The 15521-nt window shown below is 44.0% G+C and overlaps 1 protein-coding gene across 1 annotated transcript in view; it reads left to right on the forward strand.

Annotated features, from left to right (window-relative positions):
• The window catches only part of hs6st3b (heparan sulfate 6-O-sulfotransferase 3b), a 91637-nt gene that overhangs the window by 2380 nt on the left and 73736 nt on the right, over positions 1 to 15521 (forward strand). The window lies entirely within an intron of this gene.

Consider the following 15521-nt stretch of genomic DNA (forward strand, 5'->3'; position numbering starts at 1 on the left):
ACACATCACAAAAATACGAGTCTGAATATCTCTTTATACAGTTCTTCATGCAACTGAAGTTACTGGGCAGATTTAGTTCTTATTGTATTAAACCTGACTAAGTATTGAATGAGTTTGACAGGTGCTTCTGATAATATTTAACTTGTGGAAATGTGAGTTTGTAGATAAATGGTCAGATCATTTTATCAGCGATCAGTCCATTTTACCCAGTGAGTGCAGAGGGGTGTGCGTGTGTGTCTGTGTGGGATTCCCAGTAAGTGGCGCCTTGCAGCAGGTGCATCTATAACGGACTGTTCATTTCCAGGACGTGGTTTACCAGCCATTAGGCTGCCTTTCGGTGACGGTCAATCTGAATAGCGAGAAATGAAAGCACTCATTTGGAATGAAAATGGAAAATGTTTGCTTTGACAGCGTCGGGTGTATTCAGCCACATGGCTGCCAAAGTGAGGCGAAACATTTATTAATGGTTAGGTCTGTGACAGGTTAACCTGTCCTGGAACTGGCTATTAACAATGACAGTAATTACCTGGTAATCAATTCATTTCAAAATTTCTATTCATTATAAATGGAAACTTGAAATCTGACAGTCTGGCTGATTCACGGCATCTGTAATCTTCTGCTGTACAAGTGTTTACCTAATAACATAAATTAAATTATTTTAAATCACAATTAGTCTTTATCACCAACAGACAGGATCTGATATTTGTATATAATCCATACAGATTTTAGATGTACAATATTTTGGCATAAACACATTTTGCCAGTAGATTTCCTCTTTATTCTTTAGTTACATCACCACTTTACTCCAAGCTAGACCTACTTTCATTGTACTGATTATTCTACAGAAACCGTTCAGTTACACTCCTCTGTCTCCCAGGATGTTCCTAAAAATCATACCGTAGTGACGCTAAACTGTTTTGACTTTATATTCGCTTATCATCAAAATAGGTACAACGGGGACGTCATTCTGGACAGTGGTTCCTGCTTAATCAGCCCACAAGAAACTTGCAAAGAATTAACTCTGTAGAAACTGTTGTTCTCAGACGACATTCTCATCGCTTTCAGTGTATTTTCACACCACTGTCTCCCCCAGCTTGTAATTACTGGGTGAAAATCTCTGGGGGTGGGGGTGTGGTGATGGGGGACATAGCTGTGAGTGAGCGTCACACGTCTTTGCACGTGGCTTTAAGTGTTGTCCTCTTTCCAGGCCTCCCCCTGATTAGCCGCCGCTGTTATGCTGAGTGGTGCCAACTCCGTAACGATGTTGTGACGGCCATCTTTTCTGGAGTCATGTGGAAGACAAAAACCTTCCACAATTCACAGAGGGTGACAAATAGGTACAACGTCGAAGGAGGTGGGATCTCAGCCACCAGAATTTGTTCGTATTGGTGAAGCAAACATTTATTATTCATTTTCAGGTTTGCCTTTAATGTTAGGCGAGCACTGATTATTTACATTGTCCTTTCTAAACACGGCGACGCGATTATACTCAGAGACACTGGTAGCACTGTATTGTAGTAAAATGAACCAAATGTAACTCTGCCAGCAGAATCATTACCAACGGTGAAATTACCAAACAGATGGTAAATGGAAACCAAGGACTGGAAAATTTTTAAATTCCAGTAATCACAGCAAATTTCCTATTGCCGTAGCAGAATGTGTAGGGCTTCGCTGACACACGTATCCAAAAACACTTAGTTTGAAGTCTCTCCTCCCCCCCCCCCCCCCATTTAATGATCTGGTTTGTACCGGGAGGAGGTCGGGTGATCGGGCCATTTTCCCAGTTACAGGTCACAGGTCACCCTGAGTTATTGCAGGTGACTCTGCCTCTATGTGCCTCTGATCGGAACCCCACCTCGTGGCACATTTACTAGGTACCCAAGCCTTCTCCCTCCTCCACTGGCTCTCAGTACCTAGTAATCACCCCACCACTAGACTCTCCTCTATTGCCAAATTCCAGATAAATTGCTGGTAGTACTCAGCTTTTATTTAACTTTGCATTTGCAGTGATTATCGGTGGTATTTTGGGGAATCCGCACATCAGAAATAACCCCCATTGGAACAGCAGCTTTTGGATAATTTCCGACTGTTAACTGACATGCTGCAGGCATTGTGATTCTTCTTCATTGTATTTTCAGGGAACAGAAACATCATTTACATGTTATTGATGCTCTGTCAGAGGTTCCCGCTGTCCTCAGGGCTTGGTGCTGCACCCAAAGCACCCTAACTCCTTATGGTACTCCTTTAGTGCTCCCAGCTGTCACCGAAGCACCCTCAGCTGGCCGGGGACCGGCGTGCTCACCCCGCTTTAGCCCCCACAGTGGTGCTCTCCTCGTCTTATTGACCAGGCTCCAGCATAATTTATACAGCTTTTCAAACTTGAGAATATTTATAGCTGCCTCTGAATAGGAACCGCTGGGAACAAATTAATCATTCCTGACATCACCTTTTGGTGTACTTTAAGTTATATGAACATAAAAAAAACGAACAGAAACATGTTCCTGGTGTAGGATCAGCATCAGTGGACTTACACACTGGTGTATTTTTAACTGCTAACAGCGACGATTATTGTTATAAGACATTGATCCATTCTTCTTAGCCACGTACCCTAAACAGCGTTCTGCTGGATCCCAGAGCCTATCCTGGAAAACTCTGGGCACAAGGCAATGCATACCAGTCCGATAGGTCCCGCTCAATAGGTTTTGTCGACTGGGGGACCAAACAGAATTTCGTGGGGTTCAAACCAGTGTTTTTATGCCGCAGCTCTGTACCTGATGCACACACGTGGATGTCAGCCCAAACAGTCAGAAACACAACCGCATGCTACGGGCAGTTAGGAGATGCGGCGTCACATGACCAGTGTAAGCCGACGCAGACATGGGGAGGACATGCAAGCTCCGCACACGCAGAGGGAGGTTGGTTTGAGATCCACAGGCACGGTGCTACAGTGTGACAGCCAGTGTGTCCCTTGTCAGTGAAACACACACACAGATATATAGTGTTAATGCATAACTCATACTGCATGTTATTTCAGAGGGTTCAAGAGGTTAGTCTGTTATTTTAAAGATAGATATATTATCTGATCCATGGAGTGTCATTCGCTGTTTATTTTATGCTGCTATATGTTAGGGACCTTCAGGTGCTGAATAAAATAGTCTGTCTATCCAACTGGCATGGAATGTAACTGGCCATTACGGGTTTAAGGATCAGTACATGAAATGTGTTCTTGGTCCCTTACTAGTCAAACCAGTGATACTTTTCCGTGGGTAAAAGGTGTAAAGTAACAGGGGCAAGCACTTAAAATGTGTCCCGTTGCCAACGCGATGTGCGGGTCATTGCATGTGTCGGTAGCAATAATGAGGATTTCTCAGCTGGAAAAATACAGATTGTTTTTGTTGCTATAGAGCGAGACTGGGTCACCATATAGAAATATGAGATACTGAAGGCATCAGAGGATGTCCATTGTGTTTGTGGCTTTCCTCTGCATCCCTTCTGTTTCATTCATGTATGTTAGCACATTTGCACGCAACCAGTGTCTGTCAGAGGGTTGGTTTGAAACGCAGGAGGGGGGTGGGCTTTTCTCAGGAGGGTGGAGCTTAAGGGGGGCAAGCCCATATGCTAACATATTATCATTTAAATAAGGTAAGTTTGTTCTGTGTGTGAGAGCAGAAGTGTGCCGGCAGCAGAGGCAAGGCAGCCGGTGGCCTGGGGCCCCAAGCTGAGAGGGGCCCTCGAGGGCCGCCGATTACAGAGTACATTGCAGCGACAAATCTGCTTTATTTGTGTTTTCTGTTTCTCATAAAAGTCAAAATGAAGCACTTATGCTTACTAAATTCTCTTTGTTGACATAATTGATTTAGACTTTGAGCTAAAATAATGGTAATAAATTCCACCGTGTTGGGGGAGTTGGGGGCTCCCCTTGATTTTCTTGCCTAGGGCCCCCAGAGTCCCTAGAACCGCCTCTGTGGAGGAAGGCGGGGGGAAGGAGGGAGACCAGGAGCAGTGAGCGTTGTCTCTGGGGGGGTCACAGCTTTACTTAAGTGAGATATCACATATTTAAACATTGTTTAATGCACCCACTCATCATCCTACTTGGGTGTTGTACAACCCACCCCCCATTCTAATCTCCAGAGTCTCTGTTTCTGTTTGATCAGGGTTCACTGTGTGTGTGTGTGTGTATTATGTTTATATTACATTGTGAGGGCCGATTGTTCCCCATGATATAATAAAAACCTGCTATTTTGACATTGTGGGGACCATTTTTCAGATTCCCACAAAGCCAGGTGTTCTCCACAAGGATGACCTCCTTTCAAAAGGGCCTGGTGTGCCAAAGCAGATGAGTGCGACCCCTGCTGGTCGGCGTCCGTCATTGTGATGCAGAGGGGAGAGTTTGGCAGGAGCTCGAGGCAGAATGCATCACATCGGGATGGGACTGAAAAAGATGCCGTTGCCAACCCTACCTAATAAACAAGGTCCGAGGCTCTGTGGCGCAGCCCCTTTTTATCATCAATTGATTTTACGAGGCAATAATTGGTAATGGCCTCCTCTCTGCAGCAGCTGTGCAATGAACAGTGCATTGAAACAACATAATAGAAACATTTGAGATGGTGTCGTTTTTCTGTGACACGGCGGCCCCTTAAGAGACACCTGCTAAACAGCAGTCAGCCCTGCCAGAATGAAGGAGCGCCGGGAGTCACTGCGTGCACGAAGTCGGCAAGATCTACAGGAAATGCAAATGCTTTCCCGGTGACCCATATTTCCTGCGGAGAGTACCATCGCCAGCACTGAAGTGTAATCTTGACAGAATGCGAGAAACAGCTGAAAATGCACTGTGCGAGTGATGTAACGTCGCATTGAAATTTACAGACAGGATCTGATGTTTTTTTGTGTGTTTTTATCTAGTCCAAGAATCCTGGACTGAAATCATGCATGACAAGCTTCCTTTCACCAGATCAGCTACAGAGCTTTTATTCATGATGCCGAATTAATCAGCAGCAGCCTTGAGAAACTATCCTGGCATTTCCTCATGATTACACGGTGCTGTCCTCCTCACCTTCATACCTGCCTGCATTCTGTGCTGAATAAGGTATGTAAGCAATGAAATAGTGTCACTTCGATTAAAAACATGGAATTTACTGTATTGCACATCAGAGTGGCTCTGTAACAAAGTAATACCCCTGTCCTTACAAAGAAGCTAAAATATGGTTTAGCAGAAGATTTATCTTGAATCTCAAAGTGCAGATGGGGTTTCCGAGGAGCAGATGATGAGGCCAAGCGACTCTGAGAGAAATCCAGATGAGCTTAAATCGCTTTAAGATGAACGTTAAGCATGTGGCGCTTTAAGTGTTTATGAAATGAACAGCTTCGTGCAGCCTTTCCCTTGGTGTGAGTCTCTGTAATGAAAGGCATCGTGGGTCAGTGTGTGAGCAGATGGGAGTGATTGAAGTTCAAAGCCTTCGTTTATTCAGCCACGAGCTTTCCTGTCGTCTGCCGCACGACGAACACTGCTGCCTTCTTTTTTCCGCAGCCAGGAACGCCTGACATACCCAATTAAATCCAACGTGTGCCGGTTGTTCCTTAAAGGCCTAATTCAATCAGCATCAAGCCTTTCTGTTAAATAACTCAAAATATTTGCTCAGCAGCCCCAAAGCGCACCGAGCCACCCACAGCTGAAGGCAAGCCGCTGAAATGAAACAGGCAGTGCCGCACCCCGTAGCATCTCACTGCACCTTGCAGGCAGTGCCGCACACCGTAGCATCTCACTGCACCTTGCAGGCAGTGCCGCACACCGTAGCATCTCACTGCACCTTGCAGGCAGTGCCGCACCCCGTAGCATCTCACTGCACCTTGCAGGCAGTGCCGCACCCCGTAGCATCTCACTGCACCTTGCAAGCAGTGCCGCACCCCGTAGCATCTCACTGCACCTTGCAGGCAGTGCCGCACCCCGTAGCATCTCACTGCACCTTGGTCGGAAAGAGGCGCAGTGCCATGTTCTCCCACGGCGTTTCTCGAGCTACTGCGGCATTTCACTGGGACTCACTGGAACTCTACACGCAGATCTTTTCACACTGTTCCCTGGGGGGGCGGGGGGTGGTGTGGAGGCTCGGTAAGCGTGACTCGCTTTGCCGTGAGCAGGGGCAGTCACCTTGACTCGCTGCGTGATAGGCCCCCCACTCTCTTCCTTCACATGGCGACGGATGGGCGCTATAAGAAAGCAGTGACTCCACCACAGCCCACCTGGGGGGTTGAGGGGGGGCGCGGTTATGCCGGCTGAGATTCCCACTGGGGCTTCTATAAAATGCTCAGTGGACCTATTTACAGATGAGTGCCTGATTATTTTCTGGGATACAGTAGAATGGAGGCTGTGTGACCTTGGTTACTGTTTGTCATAGGGGTTTGAAGCTGCTTCATATGTCTGATGATATCCGAATGACTATCAACAAAAGAAAGGATATTTATTGTATGTTTAAAGGCAACCAGGTTTTATCACTACTGCTGGGATTGGGGGGCTACCATCTGGCCTGCGAGGGGGGGGTCATGTGATGACATGGCTTTGCTTTCGCTCGCCTAATCCACTGGAAACATCAGCGTGTTCCCCCTTCCTATAAAATGAAATAATCAGAAATTACCTACATTCTATCTCTGAGCGGAGCAGACAGATAGATTTTTTTTACGCAATGTCATCTATATTGCAGAATGACAGACTCAGCACGTATTAAACACTCTGCAAAACTGCTGTCACGCAGCTTGAAAACTGTACCTTGTTTTTTTGGTTATAATTTTTATATTTTTAGTACCAGGCTTCCAGTATTATATCTGTTACATTCTGTATCATGCAATGTGTCACAGCAATTTTTCAAAAAGGAAAACTGAAAAATTTAAGTAACCAGGCGCTAAAAACAGTAGCACAATACAATGTCGTCAGTGTTTATGTTCATAGAAATACTTGTCTGTAAATAGTCTGTAACTCCAAACAGTAACTCTAAGCTGGTACCTGTTCATTAGCGAAGTCGGCACCCTGCTGCAGACCAATCAAACAGATTGCCCTTAGGGCTTCTCCGTAAGTGTGTGCTCCGCTCCAGTATGAAGAATATAAAGGATTCCCGACCTCTTAGTTTCAGGAGAATCAGCGTAATGAGCCATTTTCTGCAGTGATAACGGCCCATTAACACTCCCGGCTGGGTAATACCCCTTGTGATATTTCACTCGGAGCAGCCAGTGCCCGGAGGTGTTCAGTTACCGTGCAGTGCTCCCACGCCACTGCCTGGGCCGCCGACTCGAGTCCCGCCAGTGCGACCCGCGCTGACATTTCCCAGCAGAAACGGCAATCATAGTCTGGGGCTCGTTTCAGCCCTAAATGCAAAGCGTCAAACAGGCTGACCCCATTCCTGTAGTGTAGCTTCTTCAGATGCTATCAGGCCCACCGTACTCTCCAGATTACCTCCTGCTTTTGCCAGTCCTCACTCATTTCATGCAAATGATGTAACGACAACAACAATAATAATAATATTAATTAAGGGCATTAGCTATTTACACTTAGCATAGTGTAGTACAGTACAATATAGTACAGTGTAGTACAGTACAGTACAGTATATCATAGCATAGTATAGAATAGAAGTATAACATAGTATAGTATAGAAAGTCACACGTGTATGGGCCCTTAACCCCCAGCTCCAGGGGTGCCACACATTGTCTGAATTCCAATGTGCCTGTACTCAAATGGCAAATAAAGGATTTATATTATCATTTATAGTACAGTATAGTATAGTATATTATACTATAGTATACTATGGCGTGGCGTAGTGTAGTGACTGGTATGCTGTCCTGCCTGGTCCCCTGTGCTTCCTGGGATAGGTTACAGGCTCACCAAGACCCACTTCTGCATAAGTGTGAGATAGATGGATATTATGCAGTGGCTATCAGCTTTCTGGCTGATGGGGAAAGCAGCGATTTTATTTAACCGGTATTGTGGCGCTGAATAAAATGCCTTGGTTTTATGATGGGGTCAGTTGGGGTAATGGGGGGAGCGTCCCAGAAATAATATTCATGTGACAGTGTAAAAGGAGGAGGATGATGGCTGTGGTGGAAGCCCACTGCCCCAGCAAGCCTTTCCTAACACAGGGGCTGCTCATTCATTGGACGTGCTGGATCTCAGCATCAGTTTCCTGTCTGGGGGAAAACCTCAGAACGAGAAACATACTGGCCAGCAGCTTTCCATTTTCAGAGCAGCTTGTTCGGATGGATTATACTCAGGCCACCTGGGTACACAATTAATGCAATAAGCCATTAATTTGATAGGCTGTAGCACAACCGTTAACAGGAAAATTCATGGACTGGGAGCAACTACGTGTGGGAATGAGAATGACCCCAAATTTTCTGTACAAGATACCGCTAACATCATACATAGCTGTGAACTCAACACCTGGGCCTGCCCATCATCATCGTTTCCCCATGAATTCAACATCTGCGTCTTGCAGCAGCTCCAGGTCAGAGAAACAGGCTTCAGTCACATTTCTGATAGCTGCCTTACAATGTGGAATTTGGAGGCTGTCTGAAAGAGATTAGTATTATGCTGCCGGTATTTTAACCCGGGGTGGTGGGGGGGGGGATTAAAATCCCGATTAATAGAGGATTAATAGAGAAATCTCTGGTCACAATGCGTCTAAGACAAAACACCGTTTATGTGATTCATTTCCTCCCATTGTGTGATGGAGAGGCAGAGCTTTTAGGGATCAGACGTCTTGCCCAAGCAGCAGAAACAGCTGCGTAGATGAAGTCAGCTGTACAGGTTTCTGAAGCCTTCTGCGTAGTACACCCATTGTTACTCATAACCACTCAGTGTATGTCAGTATTGTTACTCATAAACGCTCAGTGTATGTCAGTCAACATACTCTGAACCCCTATATACATCACTCATTGTTACCCTGAAGCCCTCTGTGTACATCACCCATTGTTGCCCTGAACTCTACTGCATATGTCACCCATCGTTACCCTGAACCATTCTGTGCATGTCACCCTATGTTGCTTTGAACCCCTTTGTGTATGTCACCCATTTTTGCTCTGAACCCCTCTGTGTACATCACCCATTGTTACTCTGCACAAGTCACCCATTGTTGCTCTGAACCCTCCTGCACATGTCACCCATTGTTACCCTGTGTGTACATCACCCATTGTTGCTCTAAACTCCTCTGCATACATCACCCATTGTTACCCTGTGTGTACATCACCCATTGTTACTCTGAACCCCCCTGCATATGTCACCCACTGTTATTCTGAACCCCCCTACGTACATCACCCTGTGTTAATCTGAACCTCACTGTATTACCATACTATAACTTAGACTAGGTTTAGGTTTAATAAGTAGGCTTAAACTTAGGTTTAATGCCCGAGGATATCCAGGCTGCACTCCATTGGCCTCCGTCAAGAAGTCCCCTGATCCTCAGACTATGATAGTCGTTCTAATAGTTAGTAGAAAGTCCAGCTAATCTCTCCGTTGCCCATAAGTGCATACTCCTCCTTAGTGACCAGTGCTTGTTAGTGACCTGTGGCCCCCTGCGAGACTGTACTGGGTTAGCCATTGCATGACAGACGTGCCTAACACTCATTTTAATTTTTAAATCAAGCTTTAGGTCAAACTTTCACTGAAGTTTTCCCATTTGCTTTGTTGTGCTCTTATTCAGCACAATATTGTTATTTAAAGTAAATTTATTTTTGGTTACGTGTGTCAGCATTTTTAGTAGCAGAGGGCACAAAATAAAGCCAAAAGCAGTTTACAACTACTCACACATTCAGAAAGTAAACTGATTAAAGGTCTCCCAGCTGCATGGTGGGACTCATTGGTCTTCAGTAGATCTATGCAGTAACCACCTTGAATGTGGTCTGGTTTTATTTCAAGCTTTCACTAAACCACATAAGTAAAATGACTGACTTAGCCGAATGTGCCTGCTTCATTTTCTGAACTTACACTGGTATAATAGGAAAAGGAAAATATGGACTTCAAGACCTTAGTTTAAAAAGCTCCTGTAGCTCAGCCAGTAGAGCAATGCAAAAGTTCTGGATTCAAATCCCAGAAAGCACCACCCAAACTGCAACCCTTCTCTCTGTGGTAAGTTGCTTTGGATAAAAGCATAAATGCCATTCTCGTTTGACAGTTAGCTTGAGTAGGCTATGTACGGTATTCATGCATTGTCTTTACATATAATGGCTGGATTCTGGTAACTGACCAACCAGCAATGAAGATCAGAACTGAACATATTATTCTAAGTAAAAATTTTGTGGTTTCCAAAGGAGGAAATAATCAGATTGATGATCTCCTGGTCCTCACAGCCACACTCACTCAAATAAGATCGAAGGAGGTTTCTTAAACTTTTAAAAGCATTTCTCACTTTGTCTTTTCAGTGAAATGGTGACCATTGATTTCATATTCTTATCAGTAAATGGTAAGTGGAGATTATAGCCCTGTCAGAAACTTTACTTGTAATGGAAGGCTTGTGGGCAAATTGCTGTAATCTTGACTTTCACAAGTCTGATAAAGTATTTCTCTTAAAGAACAAAATAGTCAACTGTTTTGTTGATCTATTTTTCGAGCCATACCGTAGACTTATTGTCGGGGTTCTTAATTACCATGGGAATTAAAGCAGACGCCAAGGTTCAGGTATTTATTTTGCTAAGAATTTGTCTTTCAATGTGTAAAAAACTTGAGTGTGGACATGAGCTTAAAATCTTCTACATATATGTATGAATGTAACACCAAACATGCATCCGCTTGTCCTATGCCTATCCTGTAAGCTACAAGCACAAGGCAGGAAACAACCCAGGACGGGGCACCAACCCATCACAGGGCACACTCACACACCAGTGACTACTGGCAATTTGGTAAGACCCGGTTCACCTGCATGTTTTTGGACTGTGGGGGGGAAACCCAAGTACCCGGAGGAAACCCCACGATGACACGGGGAGAACATGCAAAATCCAACAGGTGGTTGCCCTTTGTGGACAGCTTGCTCTACAAAGAGCAAGTTGAGGTGGTTGCCCTTTGTGGACAGCTTGCTCTACAAAGAGCAAGTTGAGGGAGGTGTAAAAAAGAATTTCCCCACGGGGACAATAAAGAATTTATTATTATTATTATTATTATTATTATTATTATTATTATTGCACATGGAGCCACAGTGATGATGTGAACCCTGTTCCATGAGGTGTGAGGCAAAAGTGAGCCACTGTGCTGCCCACAAGAGCTAATAATCATATTTTATTTCATTATTATATTAAAGTTTCATTTAATTTTATTATGTGCCTACTGGAATACGGTCAATGCTGATTGTGGATCTGCAGCATGTGAATGCCGTTTTATTGAAAGATTTTCCAATTTGATGGCCTTTGCGATAGACTTGTTTATGAGTTACGGGAAAAGGCCACGGAGGCAGTACTCCGGTCCAGGAGACTGACATGTTCTTATCTTTACCATAGTTACATTCAAAAACAAGCAGTTTTCATCGGCCTGCATATCTCAGACCAGTAATCCAGAAGCCTCAGGCATCAAGCCTGATATATGAAGCCTCAAGAAAGGACGTGAAATAGAAATTTAGCAGATGGAAACCAGTCTGTGCGCCAAATTAATTTCGTTGAAAGCACTGATGCATGAATTATGCGATCTGTGGTTCAGGGCTGGGGGCGTAATTAATACTGTACAGCCTTTTTAGAAATATTGTTGCAGATCCTATTGCAAATCTAGCCCTTTTTGTGTTGGCTGTGTCACCCTAAATAAGTGAGCTGATTGTGATGACCATCTGAAGCAAACGATACTGTATATACCTGCAACGTGTCGAAGTTTGTTTTCGTTTGTCGGTGGTGCAAGTTTTCTCTGAAGCTAAGGGCAAAGGCACTTCCTGATTTTGCTGAGTTCGATGTGCCCCTGGGCCAACAAGGGAGGGGTTTGCGTTTCACTTTTTTTAACCAATCACAGACTTCATCATGTGACATCATCGCATTAGTTAAAACTTTTCTGTTGAGTGGCAAGGTGCACAAATTTATTAAAGTACCAGTTTTATTGTGTTTGCCTTGTTTGCTTGTCACTTCAAATGAGGGGGGTGCCACTAAAGATTTTGGGCCCCTTGAAATCCTATCACACTGGGCCCCAACCCAGACCAATCAAATTATGTTCCAGATTTTTAGGGCCCCTATCACTCAGGTGCCCTTGGAACTGTACTAACTTTACCCTCTTTATGCGACCCTGTAAATGAGTCAGTTTGGGGTGTACAGCACACTCATACCAGAAAGGAATCAACTTATCCATTTATAAAGGCAGTATAAGTTAAGCTTTCGGCCGCTGGAAGGTGATGTTTATCCTGCAGTGGGTCTATGTCTGCTGCCCACTGTTCCTGGTGGCTACTACTGTAGCTGTGATTATCTGCCACCACTGCAAAGCAAGAAATCAGATTAAACTCCTGACAAAATAATTGACTGTCCACTGACATAGGAAAAGCTATCCCTATTCTTCTCTAATGCTGGCCCAATTTCTATTCTACTTCCTGTGACAGAAACTAAAATACACATGGACAGCTACATATCAGACCCATAATTCTCTGCTATGTATTTTTTGTAATATGGATCGACCCACTACACACTGAAATACAGCTGAAATGCAGACAGTCCTTATACATTTAGGCAGGCGTTCCCCGGGTTACGATGGTCCGTGTTAAGATATTTCGACTTTACGACGGGGATTCCAGTTCCATTCTGTTCTTCACTTTCATTACATTATTCAATAAATTACATGAGATGTTCAACACTTCATTATAAAATAGGCTTTGTGCTAATGCGTTTGCCCATCTGTAGACTAATGTAAGTGTTCTAAGCATGTTTAAGGTAGGCTAGGCTAGGCTATGAGGTTTGTTGTACTGTATTAAAATGCATTTTCGCCTCACGATAGCTTTGTCGGAATATTAACCCCATCGTAACCTGGGGAGCATATGCACTTGATAATATTATTCATTGCATGAGGTGTTCAATACATTTTTGGGTTTTGGTGCAAAGTTATACATTTGTATTTTAAATTCAAAGACACCAAATTCTTACTTATATTTATTGTTGCTTTATGCCATCATTAAATGTTAAAACTGAATTGTGTTCTTTCACAGATCAGACTACTGAACCAGTTTAATATAACCTGTTAACATGTTTGATGTAACCGGCTAATCAGTGCTACTCTTCTTCGAATTGGCTGAAGCTGTTGCATTTATACAGATTTTTATGTGTGGCTCAGTTAATTTGTGTTTTACTGCACATCTATAAACCAAATCACTATAAGTCCCAGTGGATTTTTAACAAGCTCAAAAACGGTGTAACGTATAGGTGATAGGTCTTTCAAAATAACGTTAAAGAAACATGACAGTTGTGGCAGGAGAGTTTGCAATAACTGTGTTTAAAGCTGTTATTAATGCACTGAGTGTGAGCCTGAGAGAAGGGTGATAATTGACGACTTGTCACGTTTCTATCCCTGGCATTTTCTAATTTGCAGTGAAGGTTCCTATTACCAGTCTGTGAGCTGGGAGGTGTCAGGAAAAAATGTGGAGAATTCTTTTTGGAGATTTCTTAGAAGAAAATTATCAAATAACTAGTTTGGTTAATATATATCCAGTAACCTGAAATAGTTAAGCTTGGCAGAGATAAATCCCTTTCACACACACACACACACACACATACAGGTTTTTATTTATATCTTTGTGGGGACTCTCCATTCATTTCTATCAGCAAAACCCTAATCCCAACAATGACAGCCATAACCTTAACCATAAGTAACCAAACAAATACAAGACTTTTCAGTGTTTGATTGTTCTCATTCTAACAAAACCAACAGCTGCAGATTCTCAGGTACTTCTGTCTCCAGATCAGAAGATCAGGGCCTTCCTCCTAGAACCTGAAGCTCTGATTTAGGTAGAATTGGAGGTACAGTGTACAGTAGTGGCCCAAGCTGTCATCTTTGGTGTTGTGCAAACAGTCTAGACTTGGTGTTGAGTGAAGCTGGTTCTCTCATTTGGTCTAGGCTGGCTGAGAAGGCTGCAGTGTCTTTCAGCCTTAAGCTCAGCACTTATGTTTCTATGGGCTTGTGGCCTGAAGCCAGTGTTAAGATTAAGCGCAAAAAAAAGTCAAATTATCGGATCCATTTTTAACTTGCTAGAACTCATTTGACTAATGACACTGGAAGCGTCTGGATGCATTAGGCTTTATTTGGGCTGTGTGCTGTTTAATAACACACAGTGGTTTAGTATAAAATGTTTGTATGGACGTGACTGTTATTGACTTAATATTATTAATTGGCATCTAATTACCAAATATCTTTCAACCACTTTCCTTGAATTGTGTTGAGCCTGGAGCCTTTTCTAGGAGCCCCCGGGCGGGGGGACAGCTGGGACAGAAGGCCAGGGCATCCCAGGACACGTCCCGTCCTCTCAGGGAGGGATGCCAGGTCAGCCACCGCACGCCATTGGCCAGCAGGAGACAACCGAGAAGCAGAATAAACCAATAAAAAACATGCAGACACCACATGCTGGGAAGGGGTGCAGCTCAGATCCCGATCCCTCCCTGTCTGGGGCAACAATATTATCTAATTACATAGATTAATGTACAGTTAAACATCCAATATAAAAGGATAACCGGATGAACTAAAAAGGGAAGTGTACTTGAAATGGTATAAGACATGTCCTGTTCCTGTGGACAATTTTTAACTGATGTTCTTAGCTTTGTGCATAAGTACGGTCATATGGATAATGAAGCACACTGTGGTTCACTGCATCATCGGCAGGGAAGTCTGTGAGCTGCATAAATGTTAAACTGTACCTTACAGCAGCAGGGACTATGCCTGCTTCGGTGATTCAGCGGGCTGGGTCTCTGTGCCTGCGATCGGAAGGTTGCCGATTCGAGCCCCAGTCGTGGCGGGACAGTCACATGTCCGTGGGCCCTTGAGCAAAGCCATTAACTCCCAGCTCCAGGGGTTGCTGCACCTTAGCTGACCCTGTGCTATGATCCTCCGGCTATGGAGGCGAAGAGAAGCATTCCAATGTAAAGGATTAATCATTGACCTCACCTCTTGGATGTTTGTTGATGAACATCCAGTCAGGATAGGCCGAGATGATCATCAGGATGAATTAGCTCACCATGATGGCAATCCATCCTTGCAAACTCAGGCTGGCACAGGTCTCTTCGGTATTGGCCCGGTTACGGAGAAGCGGTGCGATGGCCGGACAAGCTTCAGGAACGCTCTCAAGAGAAACACTCCCTGAGGTTGGTAAGCGGGACTAAGCTGCATTGCATAATGCTGTCCTTCATTTTTATTGTCTTACACTAAGACATAAATTAAATTTCTGCTGTAGCGATCATACTAAGGAGAACCTCCCTTCTTCCAGCGTTGGACCTGCAGGATCTGCATGCTTCGCTAGAATATATTTAATGTAAACCTAAAATAAAGATGTCATTTAAAAATACACTGCTTCTCAAAATTCCTAAATAATTATAGCACTGCCATC

Source organism: Paramormyrops kingsleyae, chromosome 16, assembly GCF_048594095.1.
Source record: "Paramormyrops kingsleyae isolate MSU_618 chromosome 16, PKINGS_0.4, whole genome shotgun sequence".
Classification (NCBI taxonomy): domain Eukaryota; kingdom Metazoa; phylum Chordata; class Actinopteri; order Osteoglossiformes; family Mormyridae; genus Paramormyrops; species Paramormyrops kingsleyae.